Genomic DNA, 26802 nt, shown 5'->3' with positions numbered 1-26802 from the left:
CTTGGGACTAGGAACTTGCGATGCTGGCCATGGCGGGATCCTTTCACATGCTTTTTTTCCAACAGATTAACCCTTTCAAGTATGACGGTAGACATCTTGGCAGGTAACATTGCTTCAGTACGAATTTTGTACATAATGTTCACGACTTCAGAGTTTTCCTCACCTCTTTTCGTCACCTCCCCCTCTATTTCACAAGCGCCTTGGCTAAAACACTTTCCACAGACAAAGTCCCGTACACTTTCTGGTGTGAACTTTACTCACATCCGCATGCAATTTTCTTGCAGGCAATACTGGACACAGTTCAGACTAGGGGGGAAGACTTGTGGCATAAGGCACACACCCGTATCCTGTTCGTGACACCAAAAGTTGTGATATGGTGGCGGGGTGTGAGGTGCAGGGCAGATGTTGTTACCCTGGGGCAGATGGTATTAACAACTGGTGTTCATGATGCCAGGGCGTGGTTTAGCCTTAAACACTCAAAGGTATACCGCTGGATCCTGGGCTAGGCACGGCGGTAAGGAAGACACCGACGCCAAGTTACAGACAACGTTAGCTTTACTGAGAGTAGACACTTGTTACAGTCTATGCAGTACAGCTAGGGTCCAAGGAATTGACCAGTGACACAGAGATCTCGCAGGTTTGCTGGGACTTGTAGTAGACAGGAGAATTTAGTGCAGGCCACGCTGAGTAGACAGAAGACTTGACTTGACTAATAGGACATTCACTTCAGCTTACTTGATCTTGACTTGAGGCTGCAGCACTTGACTTGAGGCCTCCACTGCTCTGAACACACACTATAGGCATGACGGACCTCGCAAAGACTTGGAGCAAAAGAGAGGCTAGCGCCTCCCAGGACTTATATGGGGGCGTCTATCAGGGAGCCCATAGGTCACCTTTGGGGTCAGCTGGTCACTAGTACCTCCTGGATAACAATCACATGGTACATTTATTAAAAGTACAATACACAATATAATACATAACCTCTTTACATGGGGAAACAACTGCAGGGGGCCCTGGGGACACTGCCTGACAGGGCAGGGAAGGCATAGGGAAACACCATCCCGTACTGGGGCACCGCAGTAGTAGAACTGGACAATTGAATGCAGACCACGCTGACTTGACAGATGACAGGGACTGACTTGACTTGACTCATAAAGCTGTAACTTTAGCTTACTTGACTTGATGGTGGCTGCAGGATTCGACTTTGAGGCCTCCAACACACTGGACACACACACTAGGCGACTGCACTGGACCTCAGTTTAGTAGAAGAGCAGAGCTCAAAGAGGGAGAAGCTAACTCCACCCAGGGCTTATATGGGGGAGACTAGCAGTGAGTCTATAGGTTACTCTTGGGATCACCTGGTCACCGGTACCTCCTGGGTAACAATCACATGTCATATCACATGGTATAACTCTTAAAGCAACATTACATTTTGGAACACTTTACATGGTAAAACATATTTACAATGGGGAAACAAGTGCAGGGGGCCTTGGGGACACTGAAGCAGGCTGCCTGACAGGACAGCAGGAACACGGGTAACACCTCCTGTACTGGGCCACCGCAATAGGAAAGGGGAAACCTGACCTGGTTTATAGCACTGGAGCAATATGAATAAAAAGACCTTGGAAGCCAGACACTGCTGTGTCCCAGTCAAATAAGTAGTAAAATGTAGGGAAGTCCCATAAGAACCCAGGTGGATGCTGGGAGCATTATTGGTCCTTTCTAGCTTCAGCTTTGAACAAGGAACCTTGCAGGTATCTTTTGGGCCTCAGACGAAGGGCATGGTTTGTTGGGGGGGGGGGTGTTTTGTCTGGGGGAGCTCTCTTTTTTTTGAATTCGGGTCATTTGAGCACATTCCTCGGCTCTCAAAAAAAAAAAAAATATTATTAAAATTGCAATACCATAAATAGCCTTTGGACATGAGTGGTGCTAGTTCAGGAAACAAGGCCAGCTGATTCATAAGAACTTTAAATACAATATAAATCAGAAATAAAGAATCCATTGTCTCCCAAGCAGAGTAATGTTCTCCCTCCTTAGCAGCAGGCCACCCGCTTGTATATACAGTACGTGAAATCTGAATCCTCGACTCATTGATCGTAACCTGCCGGACAGGTTTGTCGTAACGTACCACTTGCCGGTTAGGAAATAATGAAGAAGCCTTGTGTCTGCCGGGGCTCTATCGCTCTATTCATACGATACAGCTGTATATTTATCTAATGATGAGGTTTCGACTCTTCCCGAGTGAACCTGCAATAATGTCTGCATTATGTCATATAAAACCGAACCTGCTCTGTTGTTATGATGAGTATAAACAGGACATTTGATATCCTGCCCAGACTTTATGGCCTCAAAGTGCAGCGTACAAGGATGTCCTTAACCAGAAATTGTTCTGCTGGCAGTAAGTTTATAACAGTTCAACATTATTTCCTATGTATAGTATGCCGGGAGCTTCAGGGACCCAAATTCTTTACCAGGCCCCCACCTATCATGTGTAATGTATCATATTGGTATCAGTTTATACTGCATAGGAACCTTTGGGACCAATGAGACACCAGGGCCCAGGTGCAACTGCCATCTCTGAACCCCCAATAGCGGTGGTCTTCAAACTGTGAACCTCCAGCTGTTGCAAAACTACAACTCCCAGCATGCTCGGACAGCCAACGGCTGTCCGGGCATGCTGGGAGTTGTAGTTTTGCAACAGCTGGGGGTCCACGGTTTGGAAACAACTGCCTTATTACTACCGTCTTGTATAGAATATTACAGTGATGTATAGCTGTACATTTTGTAAAAGTTAAGGTTGGGTGAAATCTAAAGAAAATATGGTGATAATAGGATGTGTCATTATAATGTTACAGAACTTAAAAACGAATAATTAAAATTTGACATTTTGAAAATCAAAATAGACCATGCTGAACAGAGAACTCCAGCAAAAACAAACTTATCCCCTGTCCACGGGATAGTGGATAAGTAGCTTTATCGCAGGGGGTCCGACCTACCGGCCCCCACCAGTAGATGCCATGCGCTCCAGTCATGTCTATGGGAGCGCTGATGATGCTCAAGTGCTGTGCTCTTTGGCGCTTCCATTGAAATGAACACGCTCCTTACTGAGAGCCAGTTGCAATCCTTTCAGCTGCTGTATGCTCCAAAGGAAGTTGTGTAGTTCTTTCCAGTCTGAGAACAGTGCTCTCTGCTGCCATCTCTGTCCATGTCAGGAACTGTCCGGAGCAGGATAGGATCACTTTCGGGATTTTCTCCTGCTCTGGACAGTTCCTGACATCGATATTAAAAACATTTAAATAAAAAAAAAAAACTTTCCCTCTTTACAGGTCAGCAGCCCCCATACACATAAGATAGGTGTCTTATGTACAGACTCCTCCCTGGGAAACTAGGAAGAGATAGGGAAGCTTTATACAAAGCCTTATCTGTATATAGTGTTGCTATTCTGTCTTATCTTGACCACTAGCAGTCCAGCTTTTATTAAATCACGTCCTAAAATTATCATGAAATGACTCTGCTGATCTTCCCCCAGTCTACAGAGCAGAGCCAATTGAGTTTAAACGAACAGGAAATTTTAGTCTATCGAACATGCTTTAGTAGCCTCCCAAACTGTAATTTTTTTTCTTGATAGTTGCAGAAAAATGAAGTAAATTGAAAAAAACTGATTTTAATAAAACGTCATTTTGGATGATACATTCCCTTTAAAAGTAGATTCATGAAGCTAAAGGTCAGTTTTGTACAACTTGTACTCTTATAACTTGTAGACCACATACATTGTCATGACTGAGTTGACCTTTTGGCTGATTGCAGAAAAACATAAAGAATAACAAGAAAAATGGGATAGATTATGACAGCCGATGCACAAATCTGACCACGGTCAATCATAAGCCCGGATCGGCATGGACAACCCAGACAAATGTCTATCCATTAGAAGGCTGATCGGGCTCTCGCAGATACCTTGGTTGTCATTTTCTTACTATTGATTCTGCGGAAGCCGTGTGAATGCACTTAGACTGCCAAGTCACTTACTTTAAAGAATGAGTTTATTTCAGGCAAATTATTTATTTCAGTAGTTGGAGAACACATACAGAGAATAGTGTAAGGATTTCGTTTGCCTTAATCTCTTATTATAGTGATCCTAAAAAAGTGAAATATTAGGAGTAAAGCATGTCAGCATCTCACATAATGGGAATCTGTCAGCTATGTATTTTATGAGATGCAGACACTGTCATATAGGTGACAGGATGACAATATCACACATACCTTTGTTACTGTTGATGGATTTTCTCCCTGGGCTCAAGTGTCAAGGGCCAAGGCGGGGCCAAGCTGCTTAAGTTCCACGGCATCGCTTGCCTGTTGAGTCCTCTTTTCCTCCCTACCATGGTTAATTGACATGGAGGGTGCTGAGCCCTGTCTCCATATCCTGCGCAATGCTGTAGAACTTAAGCAGCCTGGCCCTGTCTCCTTGAGAAAATTATCATTGTAAAAGTTATGGTGTGGTAATGGGGTGTGATGAGGGCAGATGTTGTTACCCTAGGGGCAGATGGCATTAACTCCTTGTATTCGTGATGCCAGGGCGTGGTTTATCCTCGATACTACCCGAAGGTATACCACTGGATCCTGGACTAGGCACGGGGGGCAATAATGACTCCGATGCCAAGTTACGGATAACAGTAGCTTTACTGAGGGTAGACAGTAGTAAAGTCTATACAGTTCAGCCAGGGCCCACGGAGGTGACCAGTGACTCAGAGAGCTTAAGGGCTTTCTGGGACTTGTAGTAGGACTGGACAATTTTAATGCAGGCCATGCTGACTTGACAGATGACAGGGACTGACTTGACTGAAGACTAACAAAGCTATGACTGTAGTTTACTTGCATTTCATGGTGGCTGCAGGACTTGACTTTGAGGCCTCCAACACACTGGACACACACTAGGCACGACTGACCTCAACAAAGACTTATCTCCAAAGAGAGAAGAGCAGAAAGAGAGCGAGCTAGCTCCACCCAGGGCTTATATGGGGGAGACTAGCAGGGAGCCCATAGGTCACTCTTGGGATCACCTGGTCACTGGTACCTCCTGGGTAACAATCACATGACATATCACATGGTACAACTCTTAAAGCAACAAGACATTTTATAATACAATACACTGCAGAACATATGTACAGGGGGGAAACAAGTACAAGGGAGCCCAGGGGACACTGAAGGGAGGCTGCCGGACAGGGCAGCAAGGGTACGGGGTAACACCTCCCGTACTGGGCAACCACAATGGCAAACCCATCAACACTAACAAATGTATCATTGGTGTCATCATCCTGTCACCTATATGACAGTGTCTGCAGCTCATATAATAAATATAAGTTCAAAGACTGCCGTTAAAGGGGTACTCCGGCCCTAAGACATCTTATCCCCTATTCAAAGGATAGGGGATAAGATGTCTGATCGCAGAGGTCCCACCGCTGGGGACCCCCGCAATCTCTCATGCAGCACAAAGCGATGATCGCTTCATGTCTGAAGCCTTTCGACCATGGGGCCGGAGTATCCTGACGTCACGACTCTGCCCTTGTGATGTCACGCCCGCCACCTCAATGCAAGTCTATAATAGGAGGCGTGGTGGCCGTCACGCCCCTTCCCATAGGCTTGCATTGAGGGGCGGGTGTGATGTCACAATGGGGCGGAGTCGTGTTATAGCGATACTCCAGCCCAGTGGTTGTGAGGCTTCAGACACGGAGCGATCATCGCTTTGTGCAACTGAGAGATTGCGGGGGTCCCCAGCAGTGGGACCCCCGCGATCAGACATCTTATCCCCTATCCTTTTCATAGGGGATAAGATGTCTTAGTGCCGGAGTACCCCATTAAACAGAGGTTGAGGCATACCTGTAAAAAGATAAAACTTTGACATGTCCTGAGGTAAGCCAAAGTTTATTATTTTTTATCCAGCAGCCCAGGCATAGTGAAGAAATAAAAATTTTCACCGAAATTCTCAGTGAATTTTCACCGAGTTGGCACAGCAAATAAACTTCAACAGTGCAACAGCAATGTCTTCCATACATATGCGGTTAGTATAACAATGTAAGCAATCTCTTTTACACTTACAATGATGAAAGCACCAGGTTAAAGCATGGCTTCTTGTACAAATAGTAAAAATATAGGTGCCCCTTCTCTTTGGTCTGGTTACTGCAGACTAGCACAGAGGACAGGTTTTCCCTGAGTATTTGGTCTGGTTACCCAGAGAGTGGTGGTCAATGATTCATACTGTGATTGGTCCCCGGTTATTAGTGGAACCCTAAGGGTCAGTACTGGGCCCGCTTATGTTCGACTTATTTATATATGATATAGAGGATGGTATTAACAGCTCTGTTTCTATCTTTGCAGATGACACCAAGCTTTGTAGCACGGTACAGTCTATAGAGGATGTGCATAAGTTACAAGATGACTTGGATAGACTAAGTGTCTGGGCATCCACTTGGCAAATGATTAATCGCAGAAAGAACAGAATAAACGTGTAGTGTTGACCAACATTGAATCACAGAAAGACACTAAAATATAACTTTTATTTAGTTTTCACTAAAACCAAAACAAAAATCAAAACCACCCAAATCAATGTGGTTGCCCATAACCAACGAACATTAAAATAATGTTTGGACCAACAGTCCCAACACAATATACATGTAGATATGATAAATCTATGACAGCAACTTGTGCATGTTCAAATTGCTCCAACCAATCTGGAGACTTGCCAAGCCAATGGGTAACAAAAGGGTAAGGGTAGGAGAATAGGGTGGGTGGAACAGGGGGAGGACATGGGAGCAATCGGCCTATGGATGTATGGCCTCTACCTGCTAACCCTGTGACTGCGGTCCCCGATACTAGCCCTATTCCTAGGCGGAGTTAGCATCCTTATAAGGTCGGCCCCGCTCTGGAACCTACCCCTGATTGGCCTATACTCACCCTGATTAAATCACAGTGAGGAGGCTAACTATCTCACTATTTGTCACGGTCTAAATACAGTGGGATAGGAGAAGGAAAATGGACCTATGGTCTCAATGGTGGATGATGGAAGCTTCTCTGGATTTATCTAGTGAAAAAAATTAAATAATGGTACTGTATACATGTGACTCACTTCTTGTAGATACAGGATAAGGCCAAACTGCATATATCCACAACATGTTTGGGCAGCAAAATATGTATTTATACTGATATTTGGAAACTAGTCAGTAGCAATCATGTTACTTAGCTCACTGCCACTGAAAAAACTGTATGAAATATATGTTTATGCTGATCAATTGGCATAATACTGTGGTGTCCAGGTACTGGACTTGGTCACGTACCTTTGTCATAAGTCTCCACACACAGTCAGGGTTCCTCCATGCTGGTAGGGCTTTCCTGGTGGGTTCACCCCTAGTCGCCTCCTAATTCAATTCAGAAATGTATATATTTAATATATTTTATAATGTAATTTATGTACAGGACCTTTGGTCACATGGTATGTATAGAGAATTGTTTTATGCTAGGTTTAAGGACCTTTTGAGTCATGTGATAGGTCATGTGATGTACAATTAATGCCTTGGTTTAGGACTGACAGGTTTGGGGACCAATAAGCTTTGATCCTGCCCCTTCAGTATATAAGGGCGCTGTATCCAATAATCTCTCTTGTATCCTGGGACCTCAGAGAAAGCAAATCTGTTATCAGCTACAAGACAAGCTAGGCCTGAAGCATTCCACTTCAGCCACATTCTAAACCGTGAGTTAATCCAACTCCATCCTAACAATCCTACGTGACTACTGAACCTAAACATACCCCTAAATTCAGTGGAACCACGTACAGCAAACATCAAAGCTTATTAACGATAAAGTCCCAGCCAACCTGTGAGGAGCCTAAGTCCCGGTCCTCTGCAAAAGACTGTTTCTTATTCACCCTGCATAAAATCTGCAGTAAAGTTATTTCAAGTTTACATCCGGCTGTGGACAATCCTTTATTCCTCCCTATCGCTCTTGGGACGGGTGGCGTTAGGACATATATAATTAGAGGAAGCCCTCACCCTGGCATCACGACAATCAAGAGTTAATCCTATACCCAGCAACACTACATTGCAACACCCCTGTTCTCCCTTCATCCCGAGCACCACAATACATTCAGCATATAAACTCTACAAAAACGGTTTGAGTGTGCACGTATATGAGCCAACAATAGTGAAACCTGTGAATCAGCACAGTAAACACATGGATACAGATGCAAACATATACGTGCATATGAGGACAGCAAGATACATATTAACACTGATATATAGACACACTGATCAATAGCAGTGATGTTACTTAGCTTATTGCCACTGAAAAAATGGTATAAAATATGTGTTTATGCGGATCAATTATAATGATACATTCAGCATATAAACACTACAAAGGTGGTATATTGATAAGCATGCACGTGTATGTACCAACAATAGTGAGACCTGTGAGCCATCACAATAAGCGAATAGATACAAAAGCACACATGCACGTGCAAGAACAAAAATACTAGGCCTTTAAGTGATCACAGTATTCAGTATACAGATATAGCCGGTGGTACTTAGCTGAACCCAAGGCTTGGTAAGTATGACAAATCAAAAGTGTTCCGACGCGTTTCCTGCCCCAATCATCAGGGGACTTGACAAGTCTCCAGATTGGTTGGAGCAATTTGAACATGCTCAAGTTGCTGTCATAGATTTATCATATCTACATTTGTATCATGTATATCGTGTTGGGACTGTTGGTCCCAACATTATTTTAATGTTCGTTGGTTATGGGCAACCACATTGATTTGGGTGGTTTTGATTTTTGTTTTGGTTTTAGTGAAAACTAAATAAAAGTTATATTTTAGTGTCTTTCTGTGATTCACTTGGCAAATGAGGTTCAATGTGGATAAATGTAAAGTTATGTACTAATAACCTGCATGCATCTTATGTCTTGAGTCACTGGTAGAGAAGGATCTGGGTGTACTAGTAGATCATAGACTGCAGAATAGCATGCAATGTCAGGCTGCTGCTTCCAAAGCCAGCAGGATATTGTCATGTATCAGAAGAGGCATGGACTCGCGGGACAAGGACATTATAATACCGCTTTATAAAGCATTGGTACGGCCTCACCTGGAATATACTGTTCAGTTTTGGTCACCAGTTCACAAAAGGGACGTTATAGAGCTGCAAATGGTACAGAACAGGCAACTAAAGTAATAAGGGACATGGAACAGCTTAGCTATGAGGAAAGATTAAAAGAAGTATGTTTATTTAGTATCCAGAAGAGACATATAAGGGAGGATATGATCAACTTATTTAAGTATATCAATGGTCCATACAAAATATATGGGGAAAAACTGGTCCAGTTAAAACCCCCTTAAAATAAACAAAAGACAAAGGTTTAGTCTCCGGGGCAACAAGGCTTCTTTACCAAGAGAACTGTGAATTTATGGAACAGCCTACCTTAGGAACTGGTCACAGTAGGAACAGTTGAGGGCTACATTCCTAGAACAAAATAACATTAATTCTTATGTAGAAATATAGAATCACCTCCCCTTTACTTTATCCACGCTCCTAACCATTTCCTTTACCTCCTTGGTTGAACTTGATGAATATGTGTCTTTCTTCTGTACTAACTATGTTACTTACACTAACTCCACTAGGGCCTCTGGTATTTGTGATGCAGCTTCTGTGACAAGCAGTCTTCCTCTCTGCAAAGTAACTCTTTAGAAGCTGGTTGTCTCCCTCTGTGTAAGGCTGGGTTCACACTACGTTTTGTCCCATACGGGAGCGCATACGGCAGGAGGGAGCTAAAAGCTTGCGCTCCCGTATGTGACCGTATGCGCTCCCGTATGCCATTCACTTCAATGAGCCGACCGGAGTGAAACGTTCGGTCCGGTCGGCTCATTTTTGCGCCGTATGCGCTTTTACAACCGGACCTAAAACCGTGGTTGACCACAGTTTTAGGTCCGGTTGTAAAAGCGCATACGGTGCAAAAATGAGCCGACCGGACCGAACGTTTCACTCCGGTCGGCTCATTGAAATGAATGACATACGGGAGCGCATACGGTCACATACGGGAGCGCGAGCTTTTAGCTCCCTCCTGCCGTATGCGCTCCCGTATGGGACAAAACGTAGTGTGAACCCAGCCTAACACAGCTCTTTTAGCAGTCTGACTTCCTCTGCAAAACAGCCTTTGTAGTAAGCTGTGTCTATGCAAAGCAGCTCTAGTATTAGGCTATCTCCCCCTCTACAAAGCAGTCCCCCTCTACAAAGAGTGCATCTTCCTCTTTTTCACTGAAGCTGAACTTCTGTATAACACACAGCATGTAACAAAGCCCAGAAACTACTCTGCTCATTTATTCAAATTGTAGCAGATTTCTCCTCTTCCTGTGTCATCAGGATCTACACAACCTGGACATGTGACCACAGTTATAGGTTATGGGTGCATGGATATAGGCAAATACCAGTCAGATAAAGAGTGTTCGAATCTACAGTGTGTGAAATCTTTCTGTAATTAAAAAAATCTTCACCCAAAATAAATGAAACCAGATTAGTAAAAGAACTTAAAAAATGATTGTATCTCTGCCCCATCACATCATGAGCTAGTCATACATACTGTATAAGAGAGCTAGGCCCTGAATGTTAATTCAGCCTGGGCGAGGGGACAAGGTTACTGCTGGACACCCTAAACAGCAGCTAATCCCATGTGGGAACAAATTATGAGGCAACCAATATAGGGGACAACAGAACATTGGGATCCAAAAATTGGACAGGATTATGTAAATATACATATAAAGTTATAGGCCCCCAGACGGCTCTGTGTCCCCCATATTGTTGTAGGCAGCAGCCACAGGACCACTTTCCATACTATTAGCCCCATATGGTATAGTTTGTTATAAGCTACCGGCTTTGCGCCCCCACTTTTTTGGCCCCCGGGCTGCAAGCAAGGAGAAATGGAGCACTGAAGGCTGGTGCGGGCAGTAATATAGTTACCATCCATCGTGGCCCGCTCTTCTGACCACCCCTTGACGTCCTCCTGCTCTGCTTCTTGGGGCACAACAGGTAAAAATAATTAAAAAAAACAGAACTGTGACATTCAAAACTGGACATATGATCAGTCTACAAATATGCCTTATCTCTCTTTCCCCCCCATATGCCATCAATAGACAATAGGGAGGATATCATACATTAAATTAACTATTGACCTTGCCTATCACAGGGGTCCAGGAAGCTGAGATATGGGTAGTTTTTAGGAGCCAGTAAAACCGGCTTGGCACCCCTGCAGATGCAAGGGCGTCCGGGGCATGGCAGGGAGGTGAGGAACCTGATTGCCAAACACACCTCCCCTAGATCGGCAGGAGGGACACTCAGAAGGGCTACCAGACCCTGACCAATCCTAGTGAACGAAAAGAATACAAACGTGGACAAAGTGACATAAAAATAAATAAATAAGTGGATGTGCGCAGTGTGATACTGCCTGGACATCCGCACGGATCTGTAACAATTCCCCGATCCTAGCCAGAAGGCCGTGATACTAAGGGTGAGTGCCCTGAAGAGTGAGAGAAAACATGCGTGCTATGTGCCATATTTCATGAGGGGAGATGAACTCCCAGGTGAGTTCCGGCACCCTGGGGTGACCACTCCCAGGGCACTTTTGCACCTCGGCTCTTACTCTACCCGGACCATAGGGCCAGATTCAGCAGGAAAAGGTCACATAAGGGATAGCTGCTGCTCTCCACACCCATCCCTGGTACAACTGCCACGCTGTGTGGTTCCCCATTCTGCCTTGATAGTCTTTCACACCGCCAACTAACAGGAAAGGTACTACACTTGATCTTAGCCAAAAAGCTGAGAAGAGAGAGAAAATCCCAGTTGTTTAAGAGAACTGCTGTCCAGAGATCTGATGCGGATGATGCTGCCCAGCCTAGCCCTGTGTGTTGTTGGTGCAGACATCTGAGGCTCCCGGGGAGTCAGGAATGTGGTGAAATGTCTACTAAGAGGTTTTGACCCTATTCTCACCAGTTGTCACCGTTTCTTTGTTATTCCTGGTCTATGAATGAAATGTTTGTTTATCATATCACTCCCTTTTGACAGTTTTTGACCCCCTCCTGTCTATGCTGGCAGCACTCCAGACCCATCCCATGGTTGTCTTGATCTCACATAATGAATATAGACCATTGCTGTAATTATATGAAAACACGAAACATGCTGAACAATGCATTTCACTTTTTTGTTTTTATGAGTCAGAGATGAAACATAAGAGGAAGGATATTATAAAGAAGTCCTTATTTTGGTTGGAGGATGATGCTGGGGAGAGTGGGGAGAAGATAATCCACTGTACACAGTAGGTATTGTCTGTTCTCAATGTGTCTTAGCTGATGCTGAAAAATTCTGGGATTTGCTGATCGAAGTCTTAAAAGTAAAAAAAAGGCTTCTTATACAAAATGTTGCTAATAAAGTTCTGGTTATATTTATTTAGTTATCTTGATGTACAGTTGTCCTAGTGACATACATTCAGGGGGAAAAGAAAAAATTTCACCCACTGTATATTTAGCTGTGGTGTCAGGGGTGTGGATGGTGTAATACACAGTTCATGACGCCAGGGCAACATTAACCTGCACGTCCCGAGAATGAGATAGCTTTCCTGGTCTAGGAACAGGGGCAATAACGATATCGATGCCAGGTTTTGGAAAACTATCTTTACTGAGGCAAAAATATTGCTAAATCTTGTGAGAGGGAAGCGCAGAGTGAGCCCAGGAAGCCTGTCGCCTTGCTGGGATTTGTAGTTGGGGAAACTGCAGACTTGTGATTAATGGCAGCCCACACTGAATTAGAGACTTTACACTGACTGATTGACTGAAGGTTATTTTTTCCATTGGCGTTGTGCTTACCGCCAGGCTTGAACTTCACCTGAGCAATGGGATTTTCCGGAGATTGGCATGGCTGCACAGTTTAGGTTTACTGCTCCTTAGGCCTCCTCACACTGTTCCTCAGCTCTTCAACTTCAAGACTCTCTCTCCTTACTGAACTCTGACTGGTCTTAGACGCCTTTCTCATCGCAACTGATTAGCTCCTCCCCCCCTACACTATATAAAGGCCAATGTTGGGGAGGCTTCCATTGGGGCATCAGGGTCACCTGGGTCCCTCTGCAACATTCCCTTAAAAAGACAGTAACATAATTTATTGAACATAACACAGGATCACACTTCAGGACAACAGAATACACCATGGAGAAGTGGGCCCAGTCACTTTAAAAACCTTTTGACATGTCACAGAGACATATCAGCAGTTTTATCGGTCTGGGTCTCAGTGCTGAGACCCCATAATCAAGAGAAAGAGTAGGGATAGGCACTTGGTAGGTGATCCTTGTTTCGCTGCCCTATTATAGGTTTATGGGGTAATAATACAAAGATCAATATAGCAGAAACAGGGAGTTTAGAAAACTGGATACAGAAACTTCAGGGGACCTGTCCAGAGGAAAAGGTGCGGGGTTGGCCATACCAATCAGATCACTTTTTTCATTTTTCAGAGGCCTTTCCAAAAATGAAAGAACCGATCTGATTGGTTGCTATGGGCAACTCAGCAACTTTTTTGATAAATCTCCCCCATCATCTTCATTGTACAACTTGAAAACATAGTCCGCACGACATGTAGATATGCGAGACAGGCCTGACGCATTTCGGTCCGCAGACTTTAATCAGCAACCGGAGACTAAAAAAGTTATCTTCGTTATCACCTAAAACTTTATTTGTTTTTATCTGTTTCTATTTTCTAATTGTATTTTTCTATTTTCATTTTTGCACATTAAACAGAAAGTTAAAAAGATTTGTAAATGACTTCTATTAAAAAAAATATTAATCCTTCCAGTACTTATTAGCTGCTGAATACTACAGAGGAAATTATTTTCTTTTTGGAACACAGTGCTCTCTGCTGACATCATGAACACAGTGCTCTCTGCTGACATCTCTGTCCATTTTAAGAACTGTCCAGAGTAGGAGAAAATCCCCATAGCAAACATATGCTGCTCTGGACAGTTCCTAAAATGGACAGAGATGTCAGCAGAGAGCTCTGTGTTCCAAAAAGAAAATAATTTCCTCTATAGTTTCAGCAGCTAATAAATACTGGAAGGATTAAGATTTTTTACTAGAAGCAATTTACAAATCTGTTTAACTTTCTGGCACCAGTTGATTTAAAAAAAAAAAAAAAAAAGTTTTCCACCAGAGTATCCCTTTAACCTTTTAGGAGGTCATTACATAGGGAGGGGGAGGCTGAGCTCTGAGCCCCAGCTATTGTAAAGACCGTTTCCATCACTTTCCAGCAGGCTCCTTCTTATCATCAGACAGAACGGGAAGTCTCAGCTTAGTTTTGGGCGCTAAAGGCCAAAATGAAAACATTCTGTTAACAAAAAACACTTAATTTATTTATTAATTTAAACAATAGGTCATTTTCTGATGATACATTTTGTTTAAAGGCCATATCCAGGATTTAAAAAACAGAGCTGATATCTTTCAAAAACAGCACCACCAATGTCCTCAGGTTGTGTGGGCTATTACAACTTGTCTCCAATCACTTCAATGGAACTGAGCTGTAATACCGCACACAACCTGAGGACAGGTGTGGCACTGTTTTTGGAAGGGAGCTGCTCTGTTTTTCTATTCCTGGATAACCCCTTTAAGTATGTAGGAGATACATAAAGGGCCAAGTGGCCATTTCACTGGGTAGAATAGTGCTGATCGTGCAGACAGGTACTGGATACTCCTTAGTTTTGCACACTCTTTGACTTGTTGCTGATTGTACTTATAAAAATATTTAGCAATAACAAATATAACACTTTGTACTCGCCAAGAACTGGGTTATTTGCCATGCACTTTCTTCTAGAGAAACCTTCCCCACTTGTGCTCAGTGTATTTACAGTGACCTTTCTTTGGTGTATGCTTATATTTCATTTTATAAATGGAGGATTCCCAGCAGAGATAAATCACAGTCCATTTAATTGTGAGGAACTGGAGAACAATTATAACCATCGCGCAGTGTCATGTGGAGCAGAAGAGAAAACCTTTATCACATTTCAGCTCTGTTACATGAGCCGTCGGGGGATTCATGCCTCAATTAATATGATGTTTCCTCTTCAGCTAACACTCAACACGAACAAATCGATACTGATTCCTGAGCGCTCTCCAGAGCCTTTATTTATTCAGAGAATAGGATGAATAACATAAGAAGATACAGGGCAAATAAGGCCAACTACCTACCTGCTATTATCGCTCCATCTACACCCCCCCCCCACCTGCCCCTACCTTACCAGTTACTAAGGGGGTAGGGGGGACTTTAAGCAACAGGTTCAAAGACAGCACCAGAACCAAGCTCATTACATACATACAGTACAAGAACTAAGCCCATAACATTAACACAGTACAAGAATTAAAGGGGCTATCCAATCCAGTTAAGTAAAATGTATCCCCTATCCAAAGGATATCGGATAAGTGTCAGATCATGGAGGGTCCAACTGCTAGGACCCCCTGCGATCTCGTACATGCTGCTCTAGCTCTCCTCATGCATGAAGAGGGGTTGGCACGCACCTTCCATGCATCTCTGGGGGAGAGCTGAAGCACTTTATTCATGTATCTCAGGTCTTCCTTAGAGATGTATGGAGGAGCATGGGGAGAGCCAGGATGCCGAGCAGGAGATCGCAGGGGATCACAGCAGTAAGACCCCCCATGATCTGACACTTATTCCCTGTCCTTTGGATAGAGGATACATTTTACTAAACTGAACTACTCCTGTATTCCAATTTTCTAAGGGAAACTATGGAAAAAAATAATGAAATAGTATTGGAGATATACTGTACTTATTTTCTATGGCTCTATTGTTTTTAAAAAATATAGTTTTGGTGATAGTGGCCATTTAAGGCTGAGGTCCTCCACCCTGGTCTGACACGTCAAACTTTGGGTCACCTTATCACTGGCTGCAGCCATGTCCCACCTCGACCAGTGTTAGGCTGAGTGGCAGTGTCATGTCACAGCCTGGTCCTTTTCCTGATGCCCGGGCCCATTTCATCAATGTCCCTAACTGTAGACACTGTTAGATAGCTGTTAGGGCAAGGAGACACATGGCGCCTTTCATATATCAGTGCTTCCATAATGTAGAACAATTCTTTTATTCCTCTGTGTAAAGTTTCAAAGCCCAGAAGTGCTGAGGTCTGGAACACCTCCTCACCCCCCTTACCATCACTGTCCCTGCTTGATTGACAGTCAGAGCTCAGCCTCAATTGTTTTCATAGCATGGCAGCATGTCTCAGGCCAACCTTTTAGGGTTACAAATCTATCATATGTCTAGATGATCTCAGCTGGAGATGAACCTATCATTTGTGCCCTAAAATTTAGGAGTTAAAAAGTCCACCCTCCCATGGAAACATTAATATTTATTATTAAAACAATTTAAAATGTAAATTTTTGTTATATGGGTTTCTAGTTTTCAAAGTACTTTACTGGGGTCTGGTGCAAGAATTTTTTCCACCCGAGGCGAAAGCTAATTTCACCGTCAATTGGCTCCGCCCTTTGACATGCCCCACCTTACTACTGGGGTGACACACTGTAGCAAATCTCCTCCTAATGGGCGGATGTATGGAGGTGCGCTCAATGTCAGGACCTGCCTGTCTGGCCTCGGAGGTAGCACTGCGCTCCTCCACCAGGCTGAAGAATGCAGATTATTATTGTACCGGGTAAGGGGGGGGTTTGCTACAGTGGTGCTGGCTGGGCGGGTGTTTCGGATGCTGGCTGGTTACTAACTTTCTTGCAGAGGACAGAGTGGCGCCCCCATCAAGAAGGTGTTCTAGGTGGCTGCCCTGACTTTACTGCAGTGGTCACAGATAGGTTTGGCACAATATCCCTACAGCAATGTAACTTAAAAGGGTATTTCAAGATTTTTGGCTGTGTGAATGTGAGAAAGGGGCAGCAAAGTTATGTTAGTTACTAATATACTTAAGGGGAACCAATCATCAGATTCTACCCTGTATAATGCTTGGCAAAGTACTGTATAAGGTAAAATCTTTATCCTCACCATCACCGGGGGATGCTCCTGCCCCCAGGGATGGTGAGGATATGAACTTAAACAAACAACAAAAAACGTGGTCTCAAATGGCTGGAGGTGCTCAACCCCAAATGCGGTTGTGCATTTATACTGGGGGAGCAGATTCTGCCCTTGTAGTCCGTTGCTAGGGGCGATCCCCAGCATAAAAATGCATACAATGGAGGATGCCTGCAGCGGACTACAAGTGCCACAATAGAATCCTACACCAGATAAACGGTGTGGATGTGTAACAATTAGAATACAATACAGGAATATGGGTGCACTACTGTGGTAGATGTATACAATGACATTGGCTATCCCTCAATACTGATGTTAAAATTGAGACATTTGCCAGTGTATCCTTATATGAAGGACACACCAGAGCCCGCACACCAACGCCAAGGTTTCTCAAGATGGTGCGAGACCTAACGCTAATCCTACCTGTGCTTGATAAGCAGAACAGGGGCCAGTGGGCAATTACGGCAGCATTCGGTCGACTCACAACTTCCTCCCAGATACCCTCCAGCGTGACTGAGCACACATGCAATGGGAGGAGGGAGGCAAGCTGCAAGCCCCACCTGAGTTGGCTAATATGGGTGCCTGGCCTCACAGGTGCTACCTTAATGCTGCCTTGAAGATATTCAAGGCGCATTAATTTTGGAGTTTACACACCTCCAAGTATAACATTTAAACAAACAACAAAAAACGTGGTCTCAAACGGCTGGAGGTGCTCAACCCCAAATGCAGTTGTGCATTTATACTGGGGGAGCAGATCCTGCCCTTGTAGTCCGTTGTTAAGGGCGATCCCCAGCATAAAAATGCATACAATGGAGGATGGCTGCAGCGGACTACAAGTGCCACAATAGAATCCTACACCACATAGACGGTGTGGATGTGTAACAATTAGAATACAATACAGGAATATGGGTGCACTACTGTGGTAGATGTATACAATGACATTGGCTAATCCCTCAACACTGATGTTAAAATTGAGACATTGGCCAGTGTATCCTTATATGAAGGACACACCAGAGCCCGCACACCAACGCCAAGGTTTCTCAAGATGGTGCGAGACCTAACGCTAATCCTACCTGTGCTTGATAAGCAAAACAGGGGCCAGTGGGCAATTACGGCAGCATTTGGGGTTGAGCACCTCCAGCCATTTCAGACCACGTTTTTTGTTGTTTGTTTAAATTTTATACTTGGAGGTGTGTAAACTCCAAAATTAATGTGCCTTGAATATCTTCAAGGCAGCATTAAGGTAGCACCTGTGAGGCCAGGCACCCATATTAGCCAACTCAGGTGGGACTTGCAGCTTGCCTCCCTCCTCCCATTGCATGTGTGCTCAGTCACGCTGGAGGGTATCTGGGAGGAAGTTGTGAGTCGGCCTAATGCTGCCGTAATTGCCCACTGGCCCCTGTTTTGCTTATCAAGCACAGGTAGGATTAGCGTTAGGTCTCGCACCATCTTGAGAAACCTTGGCGTTGGTGTGCGGGCTCTGGTGTGTCCTTCATATAAGGATACACTGGCGAATGTCTCAATTTTAACATAATTGTTGAGGGATAGCCAATGTCATTGTATACATCTACCACAGTAGAGCATATGAACTTATAAACTGCTCCCCGCCGGCCCCTTAAGCAGCCCCCTTGGCGGGGAGCTCCTCTTACCAGGTCCTGTTCTTTGGCCGGCAGCGACGCCCCCTCCGTTTGATTGATGGGCCGCGTCATCGCTCTGATCACTGAACAGATGGAGCCGGGGACTACTTATGGGCGCGGCGGTGACTAGTTTATAACTTCATATTCTCACCATCCCTGGGGGCAGGAGCATCCCCCGGGGAATAATGAGGATAAAGATTTTACCCTATATAACGCTTTGCCAAGCGTTATATAGGGTAAAATCTGATGATTGGTTCCCTTTAACTTACCTGGGTTTGGTGAATTTCTTTGTCTTTCTGTATACAGGAAGTTTTTGTTTTCTACAGCCTACAAAATGAGTGTTGTCTCAGATGTTTCCCAGCTTGCTGTGTGGCCCGAGACAGTAAATCGCAAGTCAGGTACTAAAAAGAGGCTTGGCTGCTTTGTCCATTGTGTGTGAAGCCAGCCCCTGATGCGTTACGGGCACACATGTTCGTGCATTCATCATTACACAGATCCACTGCTTGTGTGTCAGGTTGTGCTGTGCTGCAATGGGTGGGGCAACCGATGTGTGGCAGGGAAATAAGTCACTTCCCACCTTAAAACAAAAAATACTGGGAACTGTAGTCTAAGAGAGGCCACAGAAACAGTACGTAGCCAGTTTCCAAAAACTAGCCAGCAGCGTGATGGGGGACACAGTGTGGTGGCCCTTGGGGGGTGTATGGTAGTTGGGGTGTTGTTTAGGTAGATGAGGTTAACCCTATAGTTCGTGACGCCAGGCTGAGGGCTAGTATGCTGAGGTAATTCCCCGGCCTATCGCCGTCTTTCCCAGTAACGATAGGTGCATGCATAAAATGACTGAAGCTCCACAAGGTACTTGAACTTGGATAAACTTTACTTAAAGGCTTGCGGTACATCCAATGCACAATAACAGTCTCATTCAAACAGTCTCTATATAGTTCAGTGACTGACAGTTGTTGCGGACCTTGGATTGTATTATAAGTCTCTGAATTTAGGGGATAATTTTGAAGATCCGTCCGGATTTAGGGGATAGATAAGGTCCGGTGATCTTGCAGAGTGCTTAGGGACTGATAAACTCATGGTTAAGAAGAAATCAGCCGTCGCCGCAAGGCTCGGGCCTAAATTCACTGATGACAGGAGCGCAGATCCTTCCCTGTCAACAGCCCACGAGGAAAGAGAGCTAACAATGGCCGCCGCTCCCTTATATGGGCGGGGTTGTTCTGATTGGTCCGAATATCTGTCACTCACCGTCCCAAAGAATGATGGGTGCAATACGTCACAAGGACCTCCAAAGGTCCTTAAGCAAAAACCATAGAGTTTACCTGATCACGTGACCCGCAGGTCCTGCTACGCTCCGTACAGGTAATTATCTAATTATATACATTAGTACTATTATATTTACATAAATCCTGAATAATCTATTAGTTTAATGACTATCTAGATGAGAGGTGACAAGGGGCAGACCAGACAAAAAGGACCCCGACGTCCTAGGGACTCTGGCTATGGGGACCTATATACACAGGTACCGGATAGGATGTGGTATCGGGACTTCACAACAGGACATTGCTTTTTACCACCAACACAAGCACAGATCCTTGGTAAGCATGTCCATTAATTTGACACCTAATTACTAAAGTCTCCTTATGTTGGATAACCCCTTTAACAGGGTCCATGATGCACCTTTGGCACCCACTGTACAGTATGATAAATGTTGATGTTTCCTGGCCTCCGTAATACATGGAAATCACGACTTCTCAAAAAGTGAAGAGATCTTTCAAAGGACAGAAGGCGCATATTTGTTATTTTATTTCCCATACAGCTGACACAAATCTTTTATGACAGCGTCGCCGCGTGTGAAGGTTCGGCCAGTGACATGTACACTGTACTTTTCCTTTCTGCTGTCTAAGCTTCATCACGCTATCTGTATCTGAACCTAAAAAAGGTTTTATTTATTTATTTATTTATTTTATTCATTAATTAACAGGAAGGAGCATAGCTATAGTGCAGTGTTAATCAAACAGTGTGTCTCCAGCTGTTGCAAAACTACAACTCCCAGCATGCCCGGACAGCCTTTGGCTGTCCGGACATGCTGGGAGTTGTAGTTTTACAACAGCTGGAGGTATCCTGGTTGGGAAACACTGGTATAGGAATACCACAAAACTCTAATTTCAAAATTCTCCCTGTTCTAAACCTAAAATTTGTGCAAAATAAGTAAAGGATATACCGTGATGTAATATTTCCTGAGTCCATAACTGCACAGTGCACTACCTGCAGCATTTCCTTCTTGCGCACAGCATGACTGACCTACGACTATACGGTACAGGAAAATGGTACGAGCCGAACAAGGAAACAGAATCCGAAAGGACCAAGAATTCACACTGAGAAGCTCAATGGCCGGAACATTATTGTTATTGCTGGGATTGTGTTCTGCGCCGACATATCTGACCCAGAATTGATGTTGTATGAAAACTCTTGTTACCTAAATGATTACAAGTTCTGAATCGAATAACCAGTGTCACTTATAGGAAAAACAGGTGGGGTGATCTAACAGTTCGGTTGGTGCGAAAGAGCGTTGTGGTTACCCAGAGGAATTTTCGGTGATGCCTGGAAAAAACAGAGTGCAGGAATAGTAAGGGTTAATGATGAGGGAAGTAATTCCTGATATGTCCCACGTGCAGGGCCGGCTCAAGATATTATGCTGCCTGGGTGCAGGAGTGAAATGTTTTGACAGTGCCGATCTAAAAGGTTAATAGCCGGCTACGGCGATCGCTGCATGCTGGCTATTAGCGGTGGTCCCAAGCTACAGGAATCAGCTGGGGGCTGCTGGGTATGGAGCGGGCTCGAGTCAGGAGCCCACTCCATACACCCTGAGCGGCACCATGACGGACTAGGTCCGTCATGGGTCGTGAAGGGGTCAAAAAATGTTGCCGCCCCTGTGAAGGTGCCGCCTAGGTCCAATGGACCCAGTGGGACCCATTGTAGGGCCGGCCCTTGTCACGTGGCTTGAGTGAAGCAACCCTGTGTTCCTCTGTAGATGTCAACAAACACCTTTTTTCAATAAAGCTGTTCCCGTTCTGCATAGCCCAGGAAAAGGACTTCTGTAGTCAGGGTAGACATAGAGAGAGGCTGTGGTAAATGTGCAGAACTCCCCTCCACTTACTTCTATGGACCTTACTTAGACACAACCACTTTGGTGCATTCAGGAATAATCCTCCAACTTAACAAAGCGCTTCTGGTCCAGGAACTGAGGCAAGTGATGCCCAGTTTTTATTTGCAATCGAACCTTGGAATATTTTTCTCTTGAACGCTACCCTAGACTTGGTACTCCTGTCTGTAGAAACATGTATCCTTTCAGTGGGAAGATTGCTAGACAGATGTACATGACTGTAAACACGACTAAGAAGATGGTGGTCTACTTGTATGTAGACTTTACTCCTGAAGCAGATCAGTACTTTGGATTGTTGTTGGGATTTTGTACAGTTCTTTACAATAAAACATTGGTTTCAGGAGAAGTAAAGAGACTTTGAGGTTTGTGTAAATGTGTTGCTTTAGTGCTTTTCTTGTGCTTGTAGTTCTACTTGATTTTCTTGTGAATGTCTTCTATTCCAGTACTCTCTCTGTTCCTGGAGTTGAGAATGTCCCTTGAGGAGGTAGACTGACCTTTTGTTGTACCAGCCTATGTCCTATTCAGTTGAGCAAACAGCCAAAGGACTTTATGAGGATAGACAGTGGTTAATGTGCAGAATTCCCATAAATTCCCCTACACTTACTTTTATGGACTTTGCTGAGACACAACTAGACACAAGAAAAAATGCAGAGTGGAATAGTTTTATAAATTTAAAATCATTTCAATGCTGTGTGTTGGCCTCTACATTTTACTTAGAGTAGGAAAATAAAACCAATGAACTAGTTAGCCAAACTCAGAAAAAGGGCAAACATCTGCAATGGGGGAGAACATTATCTGGGATGGGAAAGAACATTATCTGTGATGAGGGAGAACATTATCTGTGATGGGAAGAACACTCTGTGATGGGGAGAACATTATCTATGATGGGAAGAACACTCTGTGATGGGGAGAACATTATCTAGGATGGGGGAGAACATTATCTGTGATGGGGGAGAATATTATCTGTGATGGGGGAGAACATTATCTGTGATGGGGAGAATATTATCTGTGCTGGGGAGAACATTATCTGTAATGTGGGAGAATATTATCTGTGATGGAGGAAAACATGATCTGTGATGGGGGCATATCTCTGATTGGGAGAACAATATATGTGATTAGGGGAGAACATTATCAGTGATGCAGGGAGAAGATTATCTTTGATGGGGAGAACATTATCTGTGATGGGGAGAACATTATCTGTGATGGGGAGAACATTATCTGTGATGGGGAGAACCTTATCTGTGATGGGGAGAACGATATCTGTGATGGGGTTGAGAACATTATCTGTGATGGGGTTGAGAACATTATCTGTGATGGGGGAGAACATTATCTGTGATGGGGATGAGAACATTATCTGTGATGGGGAGAACATTATCTGTGATGGGGAGAACGATATCTGTGCTGGGATTGAGAACATTATCTGTGATGGGGTTGAGAACATTATCTGTCATGGGAAGAACATTATCTGTGATGGGGAGATTATCTGTGATGGGGATGAGAACATTATCTGTGATGGGGCGAGAACATTATCTGTGATGGGGATGAGAACATTATCTGTGATGGGGTTGAGAACATTATCTGTGATGGGGTTGAGAACATTATCTGTGATGGGGAGAGAACATTATCTGTGATGGGGAGAGAACATTATCTGTGATGGGGAGAGAACATTATCTGTGATGGGGAGAGAACATTATCTGTGATGGGGAGAGAACATTATCTGTGATGGGGATGAGAACATTATCTGTGATGGGGATGAGAACATTATCTGTGATGGAAATGAAAACATTATGTGCGTTGGGGATGAGAACATTATCTGCGAGGGGGAGAACATTATCTGTGATGGGGATGAGAACATTATCTGTGATGGGGATGAGAACATTATCTGTGATGGGGATGAGAACATTATCTGTGATGGGGTTGAGAACATTATCTGTGATGGGGAGGAGAACATTGTCTGTGATGGGGAGAACATTATCTGTGATGGGGATGAGAACATTATCTGTGATGGGGATGAGAACATTATCTGTGATGGGGAGGAGAACATTGTCTGTGATGGGGAGAACATTATCTGTGATGGGGATGAGAACATTATCTGTGATGGGGATGAGAACATTATCTGTGATGGGGATGAAAACATTATCTGTGATGGGGATGAGAACATTATCTGTGATGGGGATGAGAACATTATCTGTGATGGGGATGAGAACATTATCTGTGATGGGGATGAGAACATTATCTGTGATGGGGATGAGAACATTATCTGTGATGGGGAGAGAACATTATCTGTGATGGGGAGAACATTATCTGTGATGGGGAGAACATTATCTGTGATGGGGATGAGAACATTATCTGTGATGGGGATGAGAACATTATCTGTGATGGGGATGAGAACATTATCTGTGATGGGGTTGAGAACATTATCTGTGATGGGGAGAACATTCTCTGTGATGGGGAGAACATTATCTGTGATGGGGAGAGAACATTATCTGTGATGGGGAGAGAACATTATCTGTGATGGGGAGAGAACATTATCTGTGATGGGGGAAGAACATTTTCTGTGATGGGGAAGAACATTATCTGTGATGGGGATGAGAACATTATCTGTGATGGGGATGAGAACATTATCTGTGATGGAAATGAAAACATTATGTGCGTTGGGGATGAGAACATTATCTGCGAGGGGGAGAACATTATCTGTGATGGGGATGAGAACATTATCTGTGATGGGGAGAGAACATTATCTGTGATGGGGAGAACATTATCTGTGATGGGGAGAACATTATCTGTGATGGGGATGAGAACATTATCTGTGATGGGGATGAGAACATTATCTGTGATGGGGTTGAGAACATTATCTGTGATGGGGAGAACATTCTCTGTGATGGGGAGAACATTATCTGTGATGGGGAGAGAACATTATCTGTGATGGGGAGAGAACATTATCTGTGATGGGGAGAGAACATTATCTGTGATGGGGAGAGAACATTATCTGTGATGGGGGAAGAACATTTTCTGTGATGGGGGAAGAACATTATCTGTGATGGGGGGAGAACATTATCTGTGATGGGGATGAGAACATTATCTGTGATGGGGATGAGAACATTATCTGTGATGGGGATGAGAACATTATCTGTGATGGAAATGAAAACATTATGTGCGTTGGGGATGAGAACATTATCTGCGAGGGGGAGAACATTATCTGTGATGGGGATGAGAACATTATCTGTGATGGGGATGAGAACATTATCTGTGATGGGGATGAGAACATTATCTGTGATGGGGATGAGAACATTATCTGTGATGGGGAGGAGAACATTGTCTGTGATGGGGAGAACATTATCGGTGATGGGGATGAGAACATTATCTGTGATGGGGATGAGAACATTATCTGTGATGGGGATGAGAACATTATCTGTGATGGGGATGAGAACATTATCTGTGATGGGGGAGAACATTATCTGTGATGGGGATGAGAACATTATCTGTGATGGGGATGAGAACATTATCTGTGATGGGGATGAGAACATTATCTGTGATGGGGATGAGAACATTATCTGTGATGGGGTTGAGAACATTATCTGTGATGGGGTTGAGAACATTCTCTGTGATGGGGAGAACATTCTCTGTGATGGGGGGAACATTATCTGTGATGGGGAGAGAACATTATCTGTGATGGGGAGAGAACATTATCTGTGATGGGAGAGAACATTATCTGTGATGGGGGAAGAACATTTTCTGTGATGGGCGAAGAACATTATCTGTGATGGGGGGAGAACATTATCTGTGATGGGGATGAGAACATTATCTGTGATGGGGATGAGAACATTATCTGTGATGGGGATGAGAACATTATCTGTGATGGAAATGAAAACATTATGTGCGTTGGGGATGAGAACATTATCTGCGAGGGGGAGAACATTATCTGTGATGGGGATGAGAACATTATCTGTGATGGGGATGAGAACATTATCTGTGATGGGGATGAGAACATTATCTGTGATGGGGATGAGAACATTATCTGTGATGGGGAGGAGAACATTGTCTGTGATGGGGAGAACATTATCTGTGATGGGGATGAGAACATTATCTGTGATGGGGATGAGAACATTATCTGTGATGGGGATGAGAACATTATCTGTGATGGGGGAGAACATTATCTGTGATGGGGATGAGAACATTATCTGTGATGGGGATGAGAACATTATCTGTGATGGGGATGAGAACATTATCTGTGATGGGGATGAGAACATTATCTTTGATGGAAATGAAAACATTATGTGCGTTGGGGATGAGAACATTATCTGCGAGGGGGAGAACATTATCTGTGATGGGGATGAGAACATTATCTGTGATGGGGATGAGAACATTATCTGTGATGGGGAGAACATTATCTGTGATGGGGATGAGAACATTATCTGTGATGGGGATGAGAACATTATCTGTGATGGGGTTGAGAACACTATCTGTGATGGGGAGAACATTCTCTGTGATGGGGAGAACATTATCTGTGATGGGGAGAGAACATTATCTGTGATGGGGAGAGAACATTATCTGTGATGGGGAGAGAACATTATCTGTGATGGGGGAAGAACATTTTCTGTGATGGGGGGAGAACATTATCTGTGATGGGGATGAGAACATTATCTGTGATGGGGATGAGAACATTATCTGTGATGGGGATGAGAACATTATCTGTGATGGAAATGAAAACATTATGTGCGTTGGGGATGAGAACATTATCTGCGAGGGGGAGAACATTATCTGTGATAGGGATGAGAACATTATCTGTGATGGGGATGAGAACATTATCTGTGATGGGGAGTAGAACATTGTCTGTGATGGGGATGAGAACATTATCTGTGATGGGGAGGAGAACATTGTCTGTGATGGGGAGAACATTATCTGTGATGGGGAT

General features: G+C 44.0%; 1 long non-coding RNA gene across 3 annotated transcripts in view; it reads left to right on the top strand.

Annotated features, from left to right (window-relative positions):
• LOC130357067 (uncharacterized) overlaps nucleotides 1–26802 on the top strand; it is a 170923-nt gene that overhangs the window by 89655 nt on the left and 54466 nt on the right. The window contains exon 1 of one of the 3 annotated variants that reach the window (XR_008889100.1): nucleotides 12241–12342. The exons of the other annotated variants lie outside the window; for them this stretch is intronic. This is a non-coding gene — a long non-coding RNA (uncharacterized LOC130357067). Of the gene's footprint in view, nucleotides 1–12240; nucleotides 12343–26802 lie in introns of those variants that run through there. 3 annotated transcript variants of the gene reach the window in all.

The sequence above is a fragment of the Hyla sarda genome, chromosome 2, assembly GCF_029499605.1.
Source record: "Hyla sarda isolate aHylSar1 chromosome 2, aHylSar1.hap1, whole genome shotgun sequence".
NCBI lineage: Eukaryota > Metazoa > Chordata > Amphibia > Anura > Hylidae > Hyla > Hyla sarda.
This window is presented reverse-complemented; position numbering and strand designations above follow the sequence as displayed.